General features: G+C 37.9%; 1 protein-coding gene across 1 annotated transcript in view; it reads left to right on the plus strand.

Annotated features, from left to right (window-relative positions):
- LOC102442302 (UDP-glucuronosyltransferase 2A1-like) overlaps window positions 1-15,920 on the plus strand; it is a 49,140-nt gene that overhangs the window by 14,051 nt on the left and 19,169 nt on the right.

The raw sequence follows: 15,920 nt of genomic DNA on the forward strand, positions 1-15,920 counted from the left end.
GGGTGAGGGGAGGTGGGAGAGGAGCTGAAAGAGATTAAGCTTTCTACAAGCCCATTATTAAAGAGACCTTTGTGTCTGTGTGTGTGTTTAAAACACACATATATATGAATAATCTCTGATCATTGCTCATAGCCTTCCTACTGTTTATCAGGCACTCTCTTGGATAGGGAGGTACAACAAAGACTAAGATGAAGTTTCTACCTTCAAGGATTTCACAGTCAAACATAGAAACCCTATCTAATAAAGTTGGAATATGCAAATTGACCATCACTTCATGACAAAGATTGTGGAACCCACAACCAATAAGGAGGGAATATGCAAATTGATGCAACAAAGACGGCGGAGGCCCAGCTGGGATGCTTGCATCGTCAACATGACAATGACTCAGGCATTCCTCCTCACCCTGGCCACTCCAGGCCTCTGGGCAGCGCGTGAAGTCGGAAGGCGATTCTGGGCCAGATCAAAGGTGGAAAGGGGTCTCTGAGCCAGAGAGAAGGTGAAAAGGCAGTTCCCGGCTGGAGCAAAGTTGGAAAGGCGGCTCAGGCCAGGAGCGAAGGCATAAAGGCAGCTCCGGGCCAGATCGAAGGTGGTGCCAGCAGCCAGGGGAAGGAAGGCCTATTCTTGCACGAGTCTTCATGCATCGGGCCTCTAGTTAGACATGAAAGGGAATATTTACAATATAAATGGCGTGGATAATGAAAATATATATAAAGAACAGAAACGGTATAAAGGAGATAGGCAGTATATGACAGGACAGAGAGGTACTCTGAAAAACTTCAGAGTTGAGACGATACACAAGGAAATTTTTAAATAGTAAATATGAATTTTCCTGAAAATGAAGTGTGTGGGGAAAGAAACAGTGTGCCCAATATTGTGGAATCTAGAAATAGCACATGTGTGGTAGGTATTATTGATGAGTCAGTATTTAGGAAGGTCAAAGTATAAGGTGCAGAGGTACAGGATAAAAAACTTGGAAGATGTCAAGAATGAATGGGTTACATAAATATTTTCCTTTTTTAAAATTCTTTATTGTTGAAAGTATAACATATGTCACCCTTTTCCCCATTGACCTCTCCCAGCCTGTCCCCACCACTAGGCCAGGCCTTTATCCCCTTATTGTCTGTGTCCATTGGTTATTCTTATATGCATACAAGTTAATTGTTTGATCTCTTCCCATCCATCCACCCTCTCCTGCCTTTCTTCTGAGGTTTGACAGTCTGTTCGATACTTCTGTGTCTCTGGATCTAGTATGACATACAAGATGCTTTTCAAAGCATCTTGTATGTCATGCTAAGCATCTTGATTTGTATCTTAGAAGTAACTCAGAACAATCTGAAGGGATGTTTTATGACTAGATTTCATCCTATATAATAAAAGCCTAATATGCTAAGTGTCCTGTCGTCTATTCAACCAATCAAAGCATAATATGCTAATGATATGCTAAGGCCACTCAATTGCTCACTATGAAGTGCATTGACCACCAGGGGGCAGACTCTCCGACAGGTAGGTTAGCTTGCTGCTGGGGTCTGGCTGATCGGAACTGAGCGAGACAAGCCTGACCTGCCCTGGAGCCCTCCCAGGGTCCCTCCCCAGCTGTCCAACCTCCCGTGTCCCTCCCTGGCCCCGATAGTGCATTTGTGGGGTCCCTCAGCCTTGCCTGCACCCTCTTGTAATCTGGGACCTCTCAGGGGATGTTGGACAGCCGGTTTCAGCCCGATCCTGCAGGCCAGGTTGAGGGACCCCACTGGTACATGAATTCATACACCAGGCCTCTAGTTTTATATAAAATATATGGACAAATGTGGACCTAGAGTGGACAAATGTTAGACTGTAGGCTACTGCATCACTTCAGGAAACATGTGGGGAAAGCATGTACTACTGAAGTAGCTTATGAACTAGAAAAATAATGCAGATGGGAATACATAGTAACACACTCAGAAGAGCAGGCTCTGGAAAAACAATTTCTGCTTACATGTGTGACTATAAAAAGTAATTAAGTTTCTTTGTACCTACACTTATTTATCCCATCTCAAACAGGGCTACTACTAAAAGGACTATATTAGTTAACCAAAAAGATTTTTAGAAGATAAAATCTGTTCAATTAGTATTCATTGTTTATCAGGTAAAATTAAAACAAACTGATGGCTAATTAGTGAGAGTGTTATAAGGGATGAGAAAGAGATTAAATTATTTATTGTTAAATTGAGATATAATTGACATATATTAATGTCAGGTATACAGCATAATGATTAGATATCTATAATAATAAAAGCATCCTTCCAGACGACCTTCCAGACGAAGCCGGGGCTACAAGAGAAGCCCAGGTCCCGGGTGCAAGAGGGAAGACGGTGCCAGCATCCAGGGGAAGGGAGGGCTACTCTTGCATGAAATTCATGCATCGGGCCTCTAGTTTGTATATATTGCAAAAAAATGATCACGAAAATAAGTCTAGTTAACATTCATTACCACACATAGTTACAAGTTTTTCCCTTGGGATGAGAACTTTTAAGATTTACTCTCTTAGCAACTTTAAAATATACAATACAATATTATTAACTAGTAACCATGCTGTACATTATATTCCCATAACTTATTTATTTTATAACTGGAAGTTTGTACATTTTGACTCCCTTCACCCATTTTGTCCATCCCCTACTCCCACCTTTGGCAAATACCATTCTGTTCTCTGTATCTATGAATTTGGTGTGTTTTTGTTTTGTTTTTATGTTTCTTTTTTTTTTTGAAGCTTCCACAAATAAGTGAAATCATATGGTATTTTCTTTCTCTGTCTGATTTATTTCACTTAGCATAATGCCCTGAAGTTCCATCCATGTTGTTGCAAATGATAGGATTTTCTTTTTTTATAGCTGAATATCTCATTGTATATATAAACCACATTTTCATTATCTATTCACCCATCATTGGACAGTTGAGTTGTTTCCATGTCTTGGCTATCTATACTACTAAAAGGGTAATATGTTAATTAGACCAGATGTCTTCGGGACGTTCTTCTGGACGTAGCCACGGTGGCAGCAGTTGAAGCAGAGGCTGTTAGGGGCCATCAGGCCAGCAGGAGAGAGCAGTTAGGGGCGATCAGGCCGGCAGGGGAAGGCAGTTAGGGGGCAATCAGGCCAGCAGGCAGAGGCAGTTAGGGGTGATCAGGCAGGCAGACAGGTGAGCAGTTAGGAGCCAGCGGTCCCAGATTGCAAGAGTGATGTCCAACTGCCGGTTTAAGCCCAATTCTGCAGGGATCAGGCCTAAACAAGCAGATAGACATCCCTTAAGGGGGTCCCAGAATGGAGAGGGTGCAGGCTGGGCTGAGGGACACCATTCCTATGCACAAATTTCATGCACTGGGCTTCTAGTTGTAAATAATAGGCTATGATCATAGTGGTCCAGACATTTCTTTGAAACAGTGATTTTCTCTCTGGAAGTATACTCTAGAAGTGGAATTGATGAATAGTTATGGAGTTCTATTTTTAACTTTTTCAGTAATCTCTTTAAAGCAGCCGTGGGCAAACTACGGCCCACAGGCCGGATCCGGCCCGTTTGAAATGAATAAAACTAAAAAAAAAAAAGACCGTACCCTTTTATGTAATGATGTTTACTTTGAATTTATATTAGTTCACACAAACACTCCATCCATGCTTTTGTTCTGGCCCTCCGGTCCAGTTTAAGAACCCATTGAGGCCCTCGAGTCAAAAAGTTTGCCCACCCCTGCTTTAAAGTCATGCAGGGCATAATAATGTTTTGGTCAACAATGAACCACATATATGAGTGTAGTCTCATAAGATTATAATGGAGCTGAACATTTTCTATCACCTAGTGATGACAGTAGTAAATACTGTAACATTGTAACACAATGCAATACTCCTGTGTTTGTGGTCATGCTGTGCTGATAGTCATATAAAAGTAGAACACATAAAAACATGTACAATGCATGATACTTGATAATAATGAACTCTGTTACTGGTTTATATGTTTACACAGCTTTACTTTTAATTGTTATTTTAGAGTGTACTCTTTGTACTTATTTAAAAAAAAGCTTGCGCCCTGGCCAGGTAGTTCAGGTGATTAGGGCATGGACTTGATAAAACTATGTTGCCAGTTCAGATCCCACGTCAGGGCACATACAAGAAGCAACCAATGAATGCAGAAATAAGTGAAACAATAAATGGATGTTTCTCTCTCTCTCAAAGAAAATGAATTTTTAAACAAAGCTTGCCGTAAAACAGTGTGCCATGTTACACTAGCAGCAGCCTCATACACCTTGTGTCTACTGCATCTCTTGATTGCATTATTTTCTCTTATGATTGATTTTATCTCACTTTTTTAAAATATAAATTTAGTGTAGCCAAAGTGTAGCATTTAAAAATTCACAGTAGTATATAGAAATATCCTAGGCCTTTACACTCACTAACCACTCACTCACTGAGTCACCCAGAACAGCTTCCAGAGCTGCAAGCTCCATTAATTGTGAGTGCCCTACACCAGTGTATCATGTTTTAATCTTTCGTTCTGTGTTTTCACTGTACCTTTTCTGTTTAGATATATATTTAGATACACAAATATTTACCATTGTTTTATAATTATCTACAGTATTCAGTCAGAAACATGCTGTATAGGCTTGTAGCCTAGGAGCAATAGGCTATACTGTATAACCTAGGGGTGTAGTAGGCTACACCATCTATGTTTGTTTAAATGTACCCTATGATGTTTGCATAACAACAAAATTGCCTACAATGCATTTTTCAGAATGTATACCCATCCTTAAGTGGTACACGACTGTACTGTCTTCCAAAAGTGCTATACCAATATACATTCCCACCAACAGTGCACAAGGATTCCCTTTTCTCCATATTCTCGTCAACACTTATCTATTTTATAACAGGTGTGAGGTGATATCTCATGTGGTTTTAATTTGCATTTCCCTGATGATTAGTGATGTTGAGCACCTTTTCATGTACTAGTTGGCCATTTGTATATCTTCTTTAGAAAAGTATCAAATCTTCTGCCCATTTTTTACCACATATTTTTGCTAATGAGTTGTATGAATGTTTATATATTTTGCATATTAACACCTTATCACACCTATGATCAGCAAATATTTTCTCCCATTCAGGAGGTTGCCTTTTCATTTGTTGATGGTTTCCTTTGTTGTGTTGATGCTTCTTTAGTTTTATGTGGTCCTACTGTTTATATTTGCTTTTATTGCCTTTGCTTTTGGTTTCAAATCCCATAAAAGTCATTATTAAGACCAATGTCAAGAAGCTTACTGCCTATGTTTTCTTCAAGGGATTTTATGGTTTCAGGTCTTATAATTAGGTCTTTAATCCATTTTGAGTAAGTTTTTGTGTCTGGTGTAAGATAATTTTCAGTTTTATTTTTTTGCATATGGTTGTCCAGTTTTCCCAACTCCATTTATTAAAGAACATTTCTTTCCCCGTTGTATATTTTTGGACCTTTTTTCATAAATGAACTGACCATATAGGCATGAGTTTATTGGTAAGGAGTGTCTTAGTGTTAGTTCTAGTTGCTGCATCACCTTCTCTAGATATATTAAATAGTTGCCCCTGGATTAAAAAATGGATTTTCTCTTGGAAATGTAAACAGAGACCTATTTATCCTGTCATTCAGAGAGAATAAGCATAGCTATCATGAGGGTTATAAACTATCCTATGATGATAGCAGTAAATAGTCAACATCATGGGGCTAAAAGTGAAAAATAGAGGATGACGAAATTGTCATTATATGAGCCAATGAAGCTGTTAATATTTCAAAAACTCTTTAATCTCCTCATGCATGCAGTAAACTAACAGTGACATCAAGCCTGTGCAGTGTCTCAGTTCATAAAATAGAGGAAGGTAAGTGGAGAGTTCTTTGCTCACTAGATATGTCCCCATTTTTATCTCATTATCTAAACTTTTATCAATTGCTCCTTCTCAACCTTGAAGTAATGGCTATCATGATTACACTGCTCCTATTCATCCTGGTGAGATTATCCCCAGATAAACCTTCCCCATGCTGGCAGTCTCAGTATCACAGGTTCCATTGTATTGTGCTGGTAAGTTAATGCTGGTAATAAAACCACTCGGTCTCACTATTCTTCAAGTTTCACAGGAGACTAATACTCCTTAACAATTTGTTCATGGGAATGTAATGAAGATTTCTAAAAACGTTCCTAACAGTCTGATTTTGATAATATCATGTTTCTAATCAAATTATGCTTTTCTGACTTAGCATGACTATTTAAGTTTGTTTTACTAAAACACATTCTTATTGATGCCCAGGGACATGAACACTCATACTCCTAATACCAGGTAAGAAGCAATAGTACTGACATCGCAGAGTAATTTATTTTTGTGCAAGTCTTTGTTCATGTGATAAATGTGAATGATAAATAGAACCCATGTGTAAAAATAACATTTCCAACTTATAATTTGAATTTACTTTTGCTTTAGCTTGACTGTTCTAATCAAAATCATTGCAAAGAATCCATATGCATTCAGGCTGTCACACTTGAGTAAATAAACAAACAGACTCTGTAAGATTAGTTTTCTGCAGTGTCATGCAATTAGAACCTCAAAGTGAGTCCTTAATCGTTGATAATTGCTAGGAATTGGATATTATAATGTCAAATTACTTCTTTTATTTCAAGTCACGGTTATTTGGCTCAGACTCCTGGATATCATTTTAGTAATAGCAGTTAACATTTGTTGATCTCATCCTGTGCCACAGACATTGTGATAAGTGCTTCATGTGTATAATATCTCTTTATCCTTACAATAAATTTGTGAAGAAAAAAACTACTATTACAGATAAAAATGTTGAGGCTTAGAAATATCAAACATGTTAAAATAAAATTATATAGCTACCAGTTTGAGAAAATAGTTTTCAAACTGAAGTCTTTCTGACACCAAAGCTTCTAGAAATTTTTTTCTCTTCTTTTAAAATTTCAGGTGTAAACCTTAGCAATTATTTAGAATACTTTTGGCTTAAACTTTCTTGGGTGCTTTCTTCTTCCTTTCAGTGCATTTGGCCTTTGAAATCTGCAGTTCTAGTTCTCATCTACTTTAGTTTGCTGATTGGCATTTAATTGGGCCATGTTATCACTAGGGAACTTGCTAGTCCCTTAAGCACAAATCTCCAGGTGATTCTGTTGCCTGGAGAAATTTGCCTGAGGATAGTTTTTGAGTTTTAAGAAAGCTTCTCTTTAAAATAAAGAAATACCTGCTGCAGATTTCAATATATTTGTTTAAAGTTGAACCAGGTAAATTTTGTTTCTATGTTTGTATTAACAACAAGAAAGCCACAAAAATTAGGGAAACATTTAAGGAAGAATAATGTGGCATTTTAATGACAGTAAAAAATATTTATAATCCATAAACATTACCTATTGCTACCAACAGTTTTATACTTTGGCCACTATAAAAACAAACAGGTTTTTATTTGTATGAGTAATATTTATATGTTAAAATTTTATAAATACCTAATGTAGTATTATAAATAATTAAATGAATGATTTCTGAGAATGCCTTCTATAATAACAATAAATTATCTTGCAAATATATTAATTTAAATATAAAAAAACAGATCTTCAAAAAAGAAATAATTATGATCATAATATTTAGATTTTTGCATGAACTAAGTAGTCACAGACACAGGAAATCAACATAAAATAAAGTGATAGAAATGAAACAAATTTGAGTTTGTATATTTCCAAAGTGTTTTATTTACAGTAGAGTGAACATTTTATTTATTTATTTAAAATGTTATTGATTTTTTTTTAGAGAGAGAAAAGGATAGAGAGAGAGAGAACACCAATGTAAGACAGAAACTTCAATCTTTAGACTCTAGCATGCGTCCTGATGGGGAATCAAACCTGCCACCTTTTGGTGTACAGGACAATGCTTCAACCAACTGAACCACCTGGCCAGGGCTACACTAAACATATTAAAGGAGCTTCTCTTTCTGTTCTTTATGAGCTTTCTTTCCTTTATTTTTCTATTTTTTTCTTCCCTGCATATTTTTCCCTCTAGATTGATCAATACTATCCCAGGTATTAATTAACAGCAGGAATTAATAGTTGATTCCATTAATGGTACTTTATTACAAAGGCTATATTCAAAAGATTGTTATGTTACACTACCTTTGGCCTTCCTCCCTCCCTTGATTTATTTTCCTTTTCTCCCCCTCTCTTTCTTCATTTTTTCTTCCTTCCTTTACTCCCCATTCCCTCCCTCCCTCCCTCCCTCCCTCCCTCCCTCCCTCCCTCCCTCCCTCCCTCCCTTCCTTCCTTCTTTCCTCCCTTCCTCCCTCCCTTCCTTCCTTCCTTCCTTCCATCTTTTCTTCCTTTCCATCTTTCTTTCTTTGTGTAAAAAGTATTTACTGAACAACAACCTAGTCTCTAAAACTTTCTGTGTATTGGGAATATAAGAGTTAGCAAACAAATTAAAATCTCTATCCCCATAAGCTTACATTCTAGTAAGAGGAGACAAATGATAAATAAAATAAATATGCAAAATATATAGAATGTTAAAGTGTAATATATGCTGTATAGTAGGTTCTGGGAATAGGATTACAATTTTAAATAGGATGGTCAGGAAAGGTCTCTAATGAAAGGGTGACCTTTGAACAAAGACCCAAGGGCAGTGAGGGTGACAGCCAACAGGCTCCCTGGAGGAAAAGCTCTCAGGCATAGATAAGAACAAGTACAAAGACCTGTGTAAGCCATACATGCAGTAACATTTTTTTTAATATATTTTATTGATTTTTTACAGAGAGGAAGGGAGAGAGATAGAGAGTCAGAAACATCGATGAGAGAGAAACATCGATCAGCTGCCTCCTGCACATCTCCTACTGGGGATGTGCCCGCAACCCAGGTACATGCCCTTGACCGGAATTGAACCTGGGACCTTTCAGTCCACAGGCCGACACTCTATCCACTGAGCCAAACCGGTTTCGGCTGCAGTAACATTTTTACTGTAATTTAACATTAATCGCATCCTTCACAAGTAGGATTTGCATATGTGTATTTTTTCTTTCCTTGATGTTAGAATATTCTTCATCCAATTTTCCAACACTTAAATTTTTGAAATTCTTCACAGAATTGGTCTAGAGGGAGAATATTGAACATATCACACATATAAATAAGACATGTGCAAGTTAACTAAAATTTTCATATACTTTTGAAGATATGGTAATTAAAATTTTGAAAGTAAAATTTTGTTTTAATATTCTTTATGATGCAATTTAACTATATTTTCTTTACTTCATAATTCCAAATTTCATATGCCTCAAAAATGTATTGTTCTGTAAATTTAGATGTTAGTCACATGATTATTTTCTAAGACATCCAAAATGTGTTCAATAATAATTATCACTACCCATATATGTATCACATGCTGACTACTGTAGGTACTGAATAAGCTAATAATGGGATTACAAAAGGTAAGGTTGTGCAGGGTCTTGAAAAGAACATAAGATTCTTCTTTCAAGTTGAACCTGCTGTGTGATCTCAGACAAGGCCAGGACAGATTATATAATGTGTGAGAAAGCATGTTCCAACTTCTCATTTCCACAGGACAATCTATTTCAGAAATCACACAGGTTGAGAAATTCAGTGTAGTATTTACTTAAATCCTTCATGCTCCTCATGTTACTAAACCTATTTGAATTATATTGTCAGGAAGAACTGGCATAATCCAATTTGTATTTTGTTTTCAATTATATTTTTAAAGTATTAATGACACCTGGTAACTGTAAACTGATCATAAAATAGGAGGGGCACCTGATATTTAATATTATTATTTTTGAATACAGGAGATTTAATAACAAGTAAAATTTCTGTGTAGTTTCCATTTCAATAGTTGTGCTCCAGTTCTGTGGGGAAAATAAACCAGAAAAACAGTATGATTAATAGTGGTAAAGAAAACCCCCAATATCTATATTGAAGGAAAGAGAAGGACATAATAAGGAAATATCTAACTGCACTAGTTAAAAAATGCTGTTTTATTTATCAGGGAAGAGGTCCTAAATCTTATTGAGGAAGCAAATAAAAATGATCATCAATTCAATTTTAAATATGTTACTAACACTTAAGGAACAGGCATGTTTCCAAAATATGACATCACTGCTATTCATTTCCAGGAATGAATCTATTGATAAATCTCACCCAGGTGCAGTGTTCCATGGGGCACTTTCATATTGAACTGATCTCTCCCCTGACCCTTGAATTGAGAGATATCCTATACAACATATAGATAATTCTTTTTTTTTTTTAATATATTTTATTGATTTTTTACAGAGAGGAAGGGAGAGAGATAGAGAGTCAGAAACATCGATGAGAGAGAAACATCGATCAGCTGCCTCCTGCACACTCCCTACTGGGGATGTGCCCGCAACCCAGGTACATGCCCTTGACCGGAATCGAACCCGGGACCTTTCAGTCCGCAGGCCGACGCTCTATCCACTGAGCCAAACCGGTTTCGGCCATATAGATAATTCTTATGTGCGTAGGATTTGGGACTAGCCTTTGCTGTACCTATAATAAGGCAAGGGCTTGAACACTGCTGTGAAAATAGCTAAATAGGTAAGGCAACTTGGATGGCCCCACTTTGCCTGTGTCTTGGCTTCCTAGTCTTCTCACTTCCCAAGTGCACTGCAGATCAGGAGAGCAGAAAGCCCAGTACTAACTTATGCACTACTTGGCCAGTGTAGCCTACTTTTACCTGTCAGTACCATGTTGGCTCTATGCTGGCCTCTCTTTCCATCTATGTTAGATAAGTTTCCTAGAAGTAGTGCTACCTATTCCAGCCCATGGAAACAAAAAAGCCTCTGAAAATTTTCCCCCAAACCCACTTGCCTTGAACTGGGCTACATTACTCCCAACATTATTTACGTACCAGAGTCCCGGTGCACAAAATTTGTGCACTCGGGTCGGGGGGAGTCCCTCAGCCTGGCCTATGCCCTCTGGCAGTCTGGGACCCCTCAGAGGACGTCTGCCTGCTGGCTTAGGCCAGCTCCCTGGGGGATCCAGCCCAAGCTGGCAGTCAGACATCCCTCTGGAAGCCCGGCAGCCCTCGAGGGATGTCCACTTGCCAGCAGGGAGCAGGCCTAAGCTTCAGTCAGACATCCTTAGTGCTGCTGAGGAGGCGGAAGAGTCTCCCACCACCACCACTGTACTGGCAGCCATTAGCCTGGCTTGTGGCTGAGCAGAGCTCCACCTGTGGGAGCGCACTGACCACCAGGGGGAAGCTCCTGCATTGAATGTCTGCCCCCTGGTGGTCAGTGTGTGTCATAGTGACCAATCATTCCCAATTGTGCTGTTGTTAGGGTCAGTTTGCATATTACCCTTTTATTTTATAGGCTAGAGGCCTCATGCATGGGTGGGGCCCGGCTGGTTTGTCTTGAAGGGTGTCCCAGATCAGGGTGGGGGTCCCGCTGGGGTGCCTGGCCAGCCTGGATAAGGGACTGATGGGTGTCTGAAGGCTGGTCACACCCCCTTTAGGGTGGGGGATCCCCACTGGAGTGCCTGGCCAGTCTGGGTGAAGGGCTGATGGCTGTTTTCAGGCTGGCCAAGCCCCCCGGACACTGAAGTTCCAAGACTCTCCTTTTTTTCTTTTTTTCTTATATTCTGGGATTTATTTACCTTCTATAATTGAAATTTTGTAGCCTTGAGAGGAGCTCAGAGCCAGCCAGGGCGGGTGGGAGGGAAGCCTCTTGCTCGCTCCAGCTCCATGGCCATGGCTGGCTGAAAGCAGGTATCTTGGGTTTATTTACCTTCTATAATTGAAACTTTGTTGCTTTGAATGGAGCTCAGAGCTGCCACGGCAAGCGGGAAGCTTGGCTTCCTCCATCATTGGGGCAACCAAGCCTCCTGCTTGCTCCAGCTCCGTGGCTGCTGGCCGCCATCTTGGTTGGGTTAATTTGCATATAGTCACTCTGATTGTCTGGTTGGCGTGGCTTAAGGTGTAGCAAAGGTATGATCAATTTGCATGTTTGTTTTTTATTAGTGTAGATATGCGATCTCTCACTCCCTTTTGGAGCCCAGTATTTTGTTAGTTTTTAATGTATCCCACTCCCATTCTAAGCCCCATTCCCGACCTCCCATCCTTTTTTCTGGAAAACTTGGATCTCTCTGTTCATCTTCTGTCACACAAGTCTTCTAATTCCTTCTCATATACAGCTTTCCTGTGATCAGTGTTGTGAAGTATTCTTAAATTTTCTGTAAACTTTCTTTTGAAGTAAAACATAAATTGAACAATTACAGCTCATTGAAGTTTCACAATGTAAACCCACCCATGCAACCAGCACCCAAATTCAGAAACAAAATATTGTTACAACCCATAACTCCTCTTCATTGTTCATACCAGCCCCTACAGCCCCCATCCCCATCTAGGTTTGAACACTTTCTTGACTTCTAACACCATAGAGTAATTTTGCCTGATTTTAAATTTTGTATTAATGAATCACACATTATGTACTCCCATTCTAAGTCCCATGATGCTTCTTTTATTCAACATCATGTTTACTATATTTGTATAATTATAGCCAATATAAAAATATATTTGTTTATTATATTTGTTGCATGTAATTATAATTTGTTAATTCTCACAGTTATATAGATTCTATTGAATTAATACACCACATTTTACTTATACATTCTACTGTTGATGGACATGTAGACTATCTGGTGTTAGCTATTTATAATAAACAATGCTATAAACATTCTTGTACATGTCTTTTGTAAATATACATGTGCCATACTGTTGGGTTTATTTATTTATAAGAGTGAAATTGCTAGGCCATAGCATATGCCAATGTTTAGCTTTAGTAGGTACTGCTAAAATCTAGTTTCACAAGTGCTTGTATCAATTAATAACCCTACCAGTGATCCACTGGAATTCCATGTTTTCTCCATTCTTACTAACATTTATATATTTTTTCTTTTTATAAAATGTAAACATTCTGTTGATGTATAGCGTTATCCCTTTTTTATTATTAAGGGATAATTGATCTATGGCCAAAAAATAATTATGTAAAGTTTACAGTGTGGTTTATTTTGACAAAGGTATATACCTCTGTGACTATCAGTCTCTTGAATCCCCCTCTAACGAAGCCACTCTCCAGACTTTTTCAGATACCGAGGAACTCCCGAAAACTAATATCTTAGTTTTCCTTCTTATTCACTTCTATTTTTATTTTCTTGGATTTTTAATGCATCCTTTAATCATTTTAATTGTAAAAGTGACATTATTACATTGTCATTCATGTTCCGTTTGTGATCATCTATTCTAGAATCTCTGATATAGTTCTCTATTCAGTGATTCTGCAGGTAATTAATGCCTTTGCTAACTGTACCATTGTTATTGCTAACAATAAATAGAAACTCTTAATAAACACTCGCTTGGTACCAAGCACTTTGATAGGTACATTACAGATGTTGCTAATCCACACAAAAACATCCAAGAACTATCATTATCTGCCTTTTAGACACAATGCATTAGAAACTCAGAAAGATTAGTTGCTGTGCTCACGAAATATGTCATTGAACAAGATAAGAACCTAGAAATAGTTAATCTTCTACATAAAGAAACGTATGGTTCCCAGGAGTAAGCCGCTCTAGAATCTCCAGGATTTTAATTTTAGAAGTCATGCATAAGGAAGAGAAAGAAGCAAGGAAGCAAGGCCGCCCATACTTGTGCGTGGTGATCTGGTGTGTCTTGTGAGAATTCTCTCATCCAACTTTCCTTAGGACACTGCTGTGAAATCCTTGTGACACAGTTTGTTTTGCAAGTTTAAAAACTTTTTAAATATTTTGGTACGAACTGTCTGAGTTTTCATAGAGGAGTGCATGGTTGGTCCTGGGTGCAGAACTTTGCTCTGCCTTATACAAGGTTGCATCCTCAGGAAAAGCATGAAAGGCCCAGGCCCAGGTGCTTTTGGCCTCTCCTGCCTGTTTACATTGCCATGGCAATTTAGAAATTCAGCAGGTTCTTGAATAATTGTTTCATTCAATTTTGTTTTGTCATAATCAATGAGAGAAAAAAATTATACATTCTCAGCAGGGGTCGCTGTTCGCACCAAGGATGTGCACATTAGGTGAATTAATTGTCCCAGTCTAAGTGAGGTAGGGGTGTGTGTGTGTGTGTGTGTGTGTGTGTGTGTGTGTGTGTGCATACTCTGATAGATTGGCCTCCTTTTTCCAGAGTGGGTGGGTTCCTGCCCTGTGCCCTGAGCTGCGGGGGTGAGCCCCAGCCACCATGACCCTGAGCTGGAATAAGTAGGTTGAAAATAATTATCTTACTTGCTTTTATTAATCTTTCTTAAATATACTCACATTTAACTCAATATGTAATATTCTAAGGGTTTTGGGTCTTCCTTTGTAAGTGTTTGATGTTTCTGTGATCAGAAATATGCATAGAACTACTGTTTATGTCAATTAGCCTATGGTAAAATTGGTTTCATTATATGTCATTGCAATTAAACTCACAGTTTCCAAGAACCTACTGATGATGTTAAGTGAGGACTCATTTAACTGTATATATTTTGGAATTTAATCCTTTGTCAAACCTGTTGTTTGCAAATATCATCTCCCATTTTTCAGTTACCTTTCTGTTTTGTAGTCAGTTTCTTTTGCTCTGCAGAAGCTTTTAAGCTTGATATAATCCCATTTATTCATTTTTGCCTTTACTTCTCTTTGGGGTCAAATTTTCTAGGAAAAATATATTATGTTATCTAATAATACTCCAGTAATGAACTACTTCAACCTTTGACTAACTAGAACCTTGCAAATAATATTTCAAATGATTGTATTTCTGGTGCCTGTCGCTATGTTGGTTCTCAGTTATGAAGCCCTGTTTCCTTGTAAAAAGGGAGCTGCTTATTCAACTTGGAACTTTTTCTGGGAGAAGCCTTTGAAGCCCAGGGTCAGAATTTCTTCAAAGAGGCTTTTCTAGTTTGACTGTGGATTGGAAATCCATGATAGCTGACTGTGCTAAGGATTCTAAGGAAGGAATGCTAAGTGAAACCCAGAGATTTTCCTTGCTGTAACGTCTGTTAAGGAATTCATTTGTACAGGTGAGGACTGACCTTGGGAATCTAGCATTGCATGAACGTATGTGTGGGCTGGGGAGACTGGTAAGCGTTCAGATTTCCCTACTCTTTCACTCCTGACACACACTGTGTATTATTCAATGAAACAAGTCCTCTTTTGGTAAAAGTTTGTACGTCAGAATTCCTGTTTTTACTTTGTTTAATAACTCTGATTTTTTACTTTCTTAGCAATTTTGTATTTCATCCAGAATTTTAAATATTTCTATTGGACATAAAAACATGTCTATAGCTTTAAATTTATGCAAAGGAATTCTCTAGGAAACATGAGTCTTTAGTTTTCTTATATAATAAAGTAACTTAGATATTTATCCAATAATACATTTATTTTGAGGTCAATATCTGACCTGTATTTATATGTTATTGTTCTTCTCCAGCTTTGTTTGTGCTGTTTATAATGTATCATGAACCTTGTTATATAGTGAGTAGATAAGTTTATCAGTCCTTTTTTTATCATTTCTGAGTTACTTATCTTGTATAAAAGGACTTTCATCCTATAAGATTATAACATAACCTCAATGTTTTTCTAGTGGATTTATAGCCCTGTCCTATCTCCCTGCTTCTGAGGCTTGTTTGGACTCTGCTTTCTACCAGTTACCACCAGAACTTATGCAATGCCTAATTGTGCAAAAGAGTAAATCTCCCCAATTCCCGACCCTAGATTTATCTTTGCAACTTCTAAACAAATCTACTCTGCATTTTTGTTTTTCAATATAACAGAAACATTCTCAAGGAATTTGAAATTTCAATAATATGTCTTTCAAATTAATGAATTGTATATGATTTTATAACTGAATATAACCCTG

This window comes from Myotis lucifugus, unplaced genomic scaffold (genome assembly GCF_000147115.1).
Source record: "Myotis lucifugus unplaced genomic scaffold, Myoluc2.0 scaffold_449, whole genome shotgun sequence".
NCBI classification, from domain to species: domain Eukaryota; kingdom Metazoa; phylum Chordata; class Mammalia; order Chiroptera; family Vespertilionidae; genus Myotis; species Myotis lucifugus.